General features: G+C 34.8%; 1 pseudogene; it reads left to right on the plus strand.

Moving 5' to 3' along the window:
* Window positions 1–6,743: 6,743 nt before the first annotated feature.
* On the plus strand, window positions 6,744–7,898 carry LOC141561963 (putative E3 ubiquitin-protein ligase TRIML1 pseudogene; annotated as a pseudogene).
* Window positions 7,899–8,301: the final 403 nt, after the last annotated feature.

An 8,301-nucleotide genomic window follows, 5' to 3' on the forward strand; every position in this document is an offset into this window, starting at 1 on the left:
CTTCTTTGTAGGTTTTCTTTTATCCTTTCCTGTGTACTTTTAAAATCTATACATTTTCCTGCTTTCCTCTCTCCCATTTTCCCCAAGAAAACATTAAATGATGAAAAATTGATCTGTACAGACATATATTTAGATATCTACAATCACAAACATATATATATATATATATATATATATATATTCATATACATCTATGTAAGGCCATATTACAAGTTATTTTAAATAGTCTAAAACAATATTGATTAATATGACTGGCATACTGTGTAACTCCTATTTTTAAAAAATTAAATCTATTTTAGTTTTAACGCTGAGATCAATGATTATTAGCCCTATTTTTTCCCAAATAAATTCTACTCCTGACCATTGTTATTATGTTTACATGTATCTCCTATTTCCTATCATTACTGACTCTGCTTTAGAATAGTAAGTAATAAGTAGAAGAAGAAATAAGCTTCTACTTTACCGTGCTATTACTTACCCCCTCACCCCAACAAGGATACCTCTTATATTCTTTTCCCTCCTATATTCTTTCTTCCCACTTTTTTCATCCTTTATATTTTATTTTTTCTTGTTCTCATAACTTTATTGGCTTCCCCTTGGCCAATTCTAGTTTTCAAGAATTATTTTCATCTTTAAGACTCTAGATTTCCCATTATACACTTCAACAACAATACTACATGAGGATCAGTTCTGATGTAAGTGGCTATCTTCAGCAATGAGATGATCCAATTCATTTGCAATTGATTAGTGATGAACAGAACCAGCTACAACAGAGAAAAGAACAATGGGAAATAAGTGTGGACCACAACATAGCATTTGCACTTTTTATGTTGTTTGCTTGCATTTTTGTTTTTCTTCTCAGGTTATTTTTACCTTCTTTCTAAATCCGATTTTTCTTGTGCAACAAGAGAACTAGATAAATATGAACATACATTGTATTTAACATATACTTTCACATGTTTAACATGCATGGGACTACCTGCCATCTGGGGGTAGGGTGAAGGGAAGGAGGGGAAAATTTGGAACAGAAGTGAGTGCAAGGGATAATGTTGAAAAATTACCCATGCATATGTTTTGTCAATAAAAAACTGTAATTAAAAAAAAAAAAAAAAGACGATCTCCTTCTCTAGTTGATTGACTTCCCCCCCCCCCAATTTTGTTTTTTCTTGGAGTTTTTTTTTTCCCCCTCAGTATCTCTTACTTCATTTTTAAAGTGTTTCTTCTATGAATTCTTTGGGAGGCAGATGTCAAAGTAATCACCTCTAGCCCTGGGTATATGGGATGGTACCTTTGGCCTCAATCCTCTTTCTTTTTTTTAATTTTTATTAATTTTATACTTATAACTTTTTTTTTTGACAGTACATATGCATAGGTAAATTTTTACCCTTGTATTAACTTCTGTTCCGAATTTTTCCTCTTTCCCTCCATCCCCTCCCTTAGATGGCAGGTATTACTATAATGTTAAATATATAATAGTATATCCTAGATACAATGTATGTATACAGAACCAAATTTCTTGTTGCACAGGAAGAATTGGATACAGAAGGTAAAGATAACCTGGGAAGAAAAACAAAAATGCAAACTGTTTATACTCATTTCCCAGTGTTCCTTCTCTGGGTGTTGTAATGTCCTGTTGTCTCTTTAATTATAATCCTTTTCTGAGAGGAGGTTTCTTTTATGTATAATCTTTTCCTCTGTGAGCAGGTTTCTAGGGAGGCTTCTGGAGCCTTCCCCTCCAAAAGTATGGGATTGCTGGACTTGCGAATCCATGGGACATCTTCTCTTTGACTCAATCCAGGTGCTAACTGGGTGTAGCTGATTCTGTACATCATTGATCGATTGGAACTGAATTAGATCTTCTCTTTCTTGAAGATATCCAATTCCATCAGAATACATCTTCATACAGTATCATTGTTGAAGTGTATAATGATCTCCTGGCTCTGCTCATTTCACTCAGCATCAGTTCATGTAAGTCTCTCCAATCCTCTCTGTATTCATCCTATTGGTCATTTCTTACAGAACAATATTATATTACATAACATTCATATACCATAGTTTACCCAACCATTCTCCAACTGATGGGCATTCCTTCATTTTCCAGTTTCTAGTCACTACAAAAAGAGCTGCCACAAACATTTTAGCACATACAGATCCCTTTCCTTTCTTTAGTATTTCTTTGGGATATAAGCCCAGTAGTATTATTGCTGCATCAAAGGGTATGCACAGTTTGATAACTTTTTAAGCATAGTCCCAAATTGCTCTCCAGAATGGTTGGATTCTTTCACAACTTCACCAACAATGTATCAGTGTCCCAGTTTTCCCATTAATCAAATCTCTTTCAATTCTTCCCTGGCTTAAGTAAGAATTAAAAACCAAAAATGCCACTCTCTTATGACTATCCATAGCCAGCAGTTTTCATACCCCACTGCATCTGCACTCATAGGTATGTGCTGGTTTCTTCTTGCCCAGCAATACAGATGGAATTAGTATTATTTATATGCAGAGGTTTTTTTTTTCAATCTTCCCCAATTCAAATGCTGGACTTCCCACACTGCTTGTGAGGTGAAAGTAGCTAGGGTAGAAGCTACCTTCTAACCAGCTATCCTTGGGGCACTCTGCTTGCTATTTTATGACTAGCTTGAAGGTGTTTAGACTTCCCAAAAGCAAAACCTCTATTTTTAAAAAGCCTTTCTTTGAATTTTCTCTGATTGTCCCAGGAGGACCACTCTTCTGCCCTGTATCTTATTTATTAACCCTGAGGTTCAATTTTGTCTTGTTTGTGGAGGAAATCTGGAGAGCTTGGAGTTTTCTGACCTATTCAGCATCTTCTCAGAATGCTCTCCAATGAATTAATTTCTTACTTACTGTTAATCTCACCACTGATTGCTGAGATATAAAGGGAACTAACAAATATGTAACCGAAAAGTCATTCCTCAAAAGCTAAATAATCTAACAAATCTAAGGACAAACAACTCTGAGGTTTCATTTCCTAATCAGGAAATTGTCAAGAATGATAAACCACGGGAATAATCAATGTTGGAGCAATTGTGAAAGATAGACATCTTAGTTGGGGTATAATTTTTTTGGTAGTAGTAGGCAGCTGGAAGCAAATGCCATGGAATATCATTGACTAGGTGAAGGAAACAAAAGAGGACATATGGACCAATGTAAAGTGCAGCAAACAAGAAAAGAAACCCAACAATATACACAATAATTGCAATAATGTAAAAAAGAAAGAATGGCAACAAACCAACAAGAAAGAAACTGAAGCTATATTGTTATAACAACTAAATTTGACAAAAATAATATAGATTAGAATATATTTTCCTGTATTCTTTACAAAAGCAAGTAAATAAGGAACACTGTTAAAAAAAAAAAAAGAAAAGAAAAGAAAAAGAAAGAAAGTCTAACTTGATTGGTATGTTGATTAGATTTATTGATTTGCTTTTTCAAAAAAAAAAAACAAAAATAAAAAAAAAATCCCCCAAGTAAACATCAATTTTGAAATACTGAAAATAAAAGAGTATATTAATAAAATTGAAAGAAAAAAATGATTGAACTATTAAATAAAAGTAAGGGCTGGTTTCATAAAAAACAACAACAACAACAACAAAAAAGATAAATCTTTAATTAATTTGGTCAGAAATTGGAAATAAGAAAATCAAATGGTTAGTATAAAAAATGAAAAAGATGAACTTTTCACCGATGCAAAGGAAATTGGAGCAATAATTTGAAATTATTTTCCCCAACTGTATGCCAAAAAATATAATCTAACTGAAAAGGATGAATATTCCCAAAAATATAGATTGCCTTGATTAAAAAAGAAGGAAACAAATTACTTAAATAGTCCCATTTTAGAAAAAGAAATTGAACAAGCTATTAATCAACTCCCTAAGAAAAAATCTCCAGGGCCAGATGGATTTACATGTGGATTCTACTAAACAGTTAAAAATGATTAATTCCAATATAATACTAACCCTTTGGAAAAAAAGAAATCCTATCAAATTATAGACCAATTTCCCTAATGAATATTGAAGCAAAAATCTTAAAATAAAATATTAACAAAGAAATTACAGCAAACTATCCACAGGATAATGCATCATGACCAAGTAGGATTTATATCAGGAATCTAAGACTGGTTCAATATTAGGAAAACCATTAGCATAATTGACTATATTAATAACCAAAATAACAAAAATCATGATTATCTCAATAGATGCAGAAAAAGCTTTAGACAAAATCCAACACCTATTCCTTTTAAAAACACTAGAGAATATAGGAATAAATGGAGTCTTCTTTAAAATGATCAAGTTATCAAAAAGCATCAGATCTAATGGAGATAGACATGAACCATTCCCAACAAGATCAGGTATCCCTGAACAAGGTTGCCCACTATCACCATTACTATTCAGCATTCAGCAATATTAGCTTTGGTAATATGAGAAGAAAAGGAGATTAAAGAAATTAAAATAGATAAAGAGGAAACCAAATTATCTCTCTTTTCAGATGATATGATGGAATACTTAGAGAACCCTAAAGAATCAACTAAAAATTATTAGACATAATCCACAACTTTAGCAAATTTGCAAGATACAAAATAAATTCCCATGAATCATTGGCATTTTTATACATTACCAACAAAATCCAGCAGGAAGAGATACAAAGAGAAGTTCCATTTAAAATAACTGCCAATAATATAAAATATTTGGAAATCTACCTACAAAAGCAAAGTCAAGAACTATATGAATACAACTACAAAACACCTTCCATACAAATAAAATCTGATCTAATCTCTGAAAAAATATCAAATGCTCATGGATAGGCAGAGCTAATATAATAAAAATGACAATAATACCTAAATTATTCTACTTATTCAGTGACATATCAAGCAAACCCACAAGAAATTACTTCACAGAGGTAGAAAAATATAATAACAGAATTCTTCTGGAAGAACAAAAGGTCAAGAATTTAAAGGGAATTAATGAAACAAAATGCAAATGAAGGTAGCCTAACTATACCAGATCTAAAACTATATTATAAAGCAGTGATCATTAAAACTATATGGTAATGGCTAAGAAAAAGAATAATTGATCAGTAAAATAGATTAGGTTCAGGACAAAATACACAATGAGTATAATAATCTAGTGTTTGACAAACCCCAAAACTCCAGCTTTTGGGATAAGAATTTACTATTTGACACAAACTGCTGGGAAATCTGCCAAGGCAAAGTCAGGAACTATATGAACACATCTACAAAACACATTCCATACAAATAAAATCAGATCTAATCAATTGGAAAAACATCAAGTGCTTATAGTAAACTGCGAAAATATAAAAATGACAATACTACTTAAATTAATCTATTTATTCAGTTTCATACCAAACTCCCAATAAATTATCTTACAGATCTAAAAAAAAAATAATAATAATAACAGTTCATCTGGAAGGTCAAGAATTTCAAGGGAATTGAAACAAAATGCAAATGACGGTGGCCTGGCTATGCCAGATCTAAAACTATATTACAAAACAGTAGTTATCAAAACCATTTGGTATTGCCTAAGAAATAAAGTAGTCAATCAGTGGAATAGGTTAGGTTTGCAGGACAGAATGGTCAATGACTATAGTAATCTAGTCAAACCTAAAACCCCAGCTTTTTTTTGGGGGGGAAACTCATGATACTATAAAAACTACTGGAAAAATTGGAAAATAGTATGGCAAAAATTAGGCATTGACTCACACTAACACCCTATACAAAGATAAGGTTGAAATGGGTTCATGATTTAGGTATTAAGAGTGATATTATAAGCAAATGAGAAGAATAAAGGATAGTTCATCTCTCAGTTCTGTGGGAGAAGGAATTAATTTTTGAACAAAGAAGAACTGGAATTGATTACTGAATACAAACCCGATAATTCTGACTATATTACATTGAAGTTTTTCTATGAACAAAACCAATGCAGATAAGATTAGAAGGGAAGCAATAAACTGGGGAAAAATTTACATTCAAGGCTTCTGATAAAGGCCTCCTTTCTAAAATATATAGAGGATTGATTCAAATTTATAAGAATTCAAGTCACTCTTCAATTAAATGGTCAAAGAATATGGGGGTTGGGGATGGGGGTAGGGGTCTTTCCTTGCCATGTGTCCATCTCAGCACATCAAAAAGGTGATATCTTGAGGATTGCAAATGAGAATGTTACTATTAAGTGACCCAATGAGGAGACCTTTCCAAGTACTAAAAGGGAGGGAAGGAGTTTTCTTCTCAAGAAATTCTGACTCTGAAGGGTGGGATTAGAAGAAAGGTGAGAACTCAGCCCTGAAGCAGAGAGTGGAAGTCCTCTCAAAAGACAAGAGTTCTCATCTTGTTGGGGGTGGAGTTAAGAGACGGAGTGAGCAGGGGAAGAGAGATATAAAAGGCTTACACAGTTCAGTGCCAAGATCTTTTGCTGCCAGAGCTCAAGGACAGGAGCTAGCTCTCTTCCTACCTGAAAAGGAAGGATTCGGAGGCTTAAGGAACATACAAGCAAGAGTTTCATTGAAAACCTCCAGCTAGGTCTCACTTGCTTGTATCTGCCTGAACTACTTCACTGACTGGGTGACTGAGACTGCAGAGAGTGTCTTCTCCAGGGCAGTGAGAGAGTCACTGAAACCTCAACCTATATAGAGTGCAGGGGAGTCATTCATCAAACAGGCTGACTTGCTGGTGAGCAGGAACCTGCAGACTCAGTGCACCACTGGCCAAGATGCTCCAACCTTACCTGCTGCAGAAAGAGCTGGGCCTCAGCACCTGTGATCAACATGGAGAACAAGTGATGTTCTTCTGGGAGGAAGACCAGAGAGCCCTCTGTGATTCCTGCTTATCAGCTCCAGAGCACAAGGACCACCAAGTCCTTCCCTTGGAGACAGCAGCTGACAAGTGCAAGAACAAGCTCCGGGAGATATGGAGGATCTTACACATAAAAAAAAAGAAACTTCAAACTGCACTGGGCACATTGAGAAGGAGAGAGGCACAATTCACAGAGCATTCGGACATTTTAAAAGAGTCAGCTAATTCTGAATATGGGAAAATTCATCAATTCTTAATGGTTGAAAGATATAAATACCAAAAAAGAGTGGTTAAGACATCCAGAAGGAACCTGCTCAAACTAGAAGAGCATGAGATCAAGGTGTTTCAAGAAAAACAAAAGCTGCAACAAATGATGATAGAAGTGGAGGAGAATTTGGACATGATGCCCTTGGAAATGATCCAGGCTATGCCAGGCACTTTGAAAAAAAAGGAAGAACTTGTACTCCAAAGGCCAGAGCTTCCTTTCATTCCCTGGACTCTCTGCTCCATTACAGGCATGCGAGAATTTCTTATGAGTTTCCACAGGGATATAACTCTTGATCCTGAATCAGCCCATCCTCATCTCATCCTTTCTGAAGATTTGAAGAGCGTCCAGTATGGAAGCATCTGTCAAGACCTGCCTGACAACAAAGAGAGATTTGATTCTGTTCTCCGGGTTTTGGGAGCCCAGAAATTCACCTCAGGCAAACACTACTGGGAAGTAGAGGTGGGAGACAAGACAGAATGGGCATTGGGCATCTGTAAAGATTCAGTTGGGAGATTCAGTTGGGAAGATGTAATGGCCATCACAGCATTCACATCTGGAAATGATTACTTCTTCTGTACTTCAGAAAAGACCATTCAATTGAGCCGGCCTCTGCACAAAGTGGGCATTTTTCTTGATTGTAAAAAGCAAGAAATAGCATTTTATGATATCGTATACAGATCCCTTGTCTACAATAACTCAAACATAGATTTTGAAGGGCCTCTTCGCCCTTATTTCTCTCCTTGCCTTCCCTATGATAAGAGCACCCCTGGTTCAATCATCATTTGCACCAAGAGTCCACTGTAGAGGTCTTAATTCCTAAGGATGACCCTTTATGAAAAGTGAATGAATATAACACTGCCATTGATAATCTATTTCTTTGTATTCCTCTTGAAATGATCAATAAAGTGTGATTATTTAAACCAAGAAAATACTGTCTACTTTGTTAATACTTCTTAACATAAAAAAGGTCATTTTTTCCCAGGAAAGAAAATGGGAAGGGAAAAATTCCTAGTAGAAAAGGAGGAAGAGCAAAATTTGGAAGGCTAAATGATTGTAGGAATAAAGAAACAATCAAGCCTGTAAGGAAGCAAACAAATAAAGAAAGAAAAGGGAGAAAAGTTCTCTTGGTTGAAGGTCTCGGGATATCAGTAAGAGATCTACTTGAGGATCATAGCAGACTCAAAGATCTTGCATGAAATAAAATAGT

Source organism: Sminthopsis crassicaudata, chromosome 3 (assembly GCF_048593235.1).
Source record: "Sminthopsis crassicaudata isolate SCR6 chromosome 3, ASM4859323v1, whole genome shotgun sequence".
NCBI classification, from domain to species: Eukaryota; Metazoa; Chordata; class Mammalia; order Dasyuromorphia; family Dasyuridae; genus Sminthopsis; species Sminthopsis crassicaudata.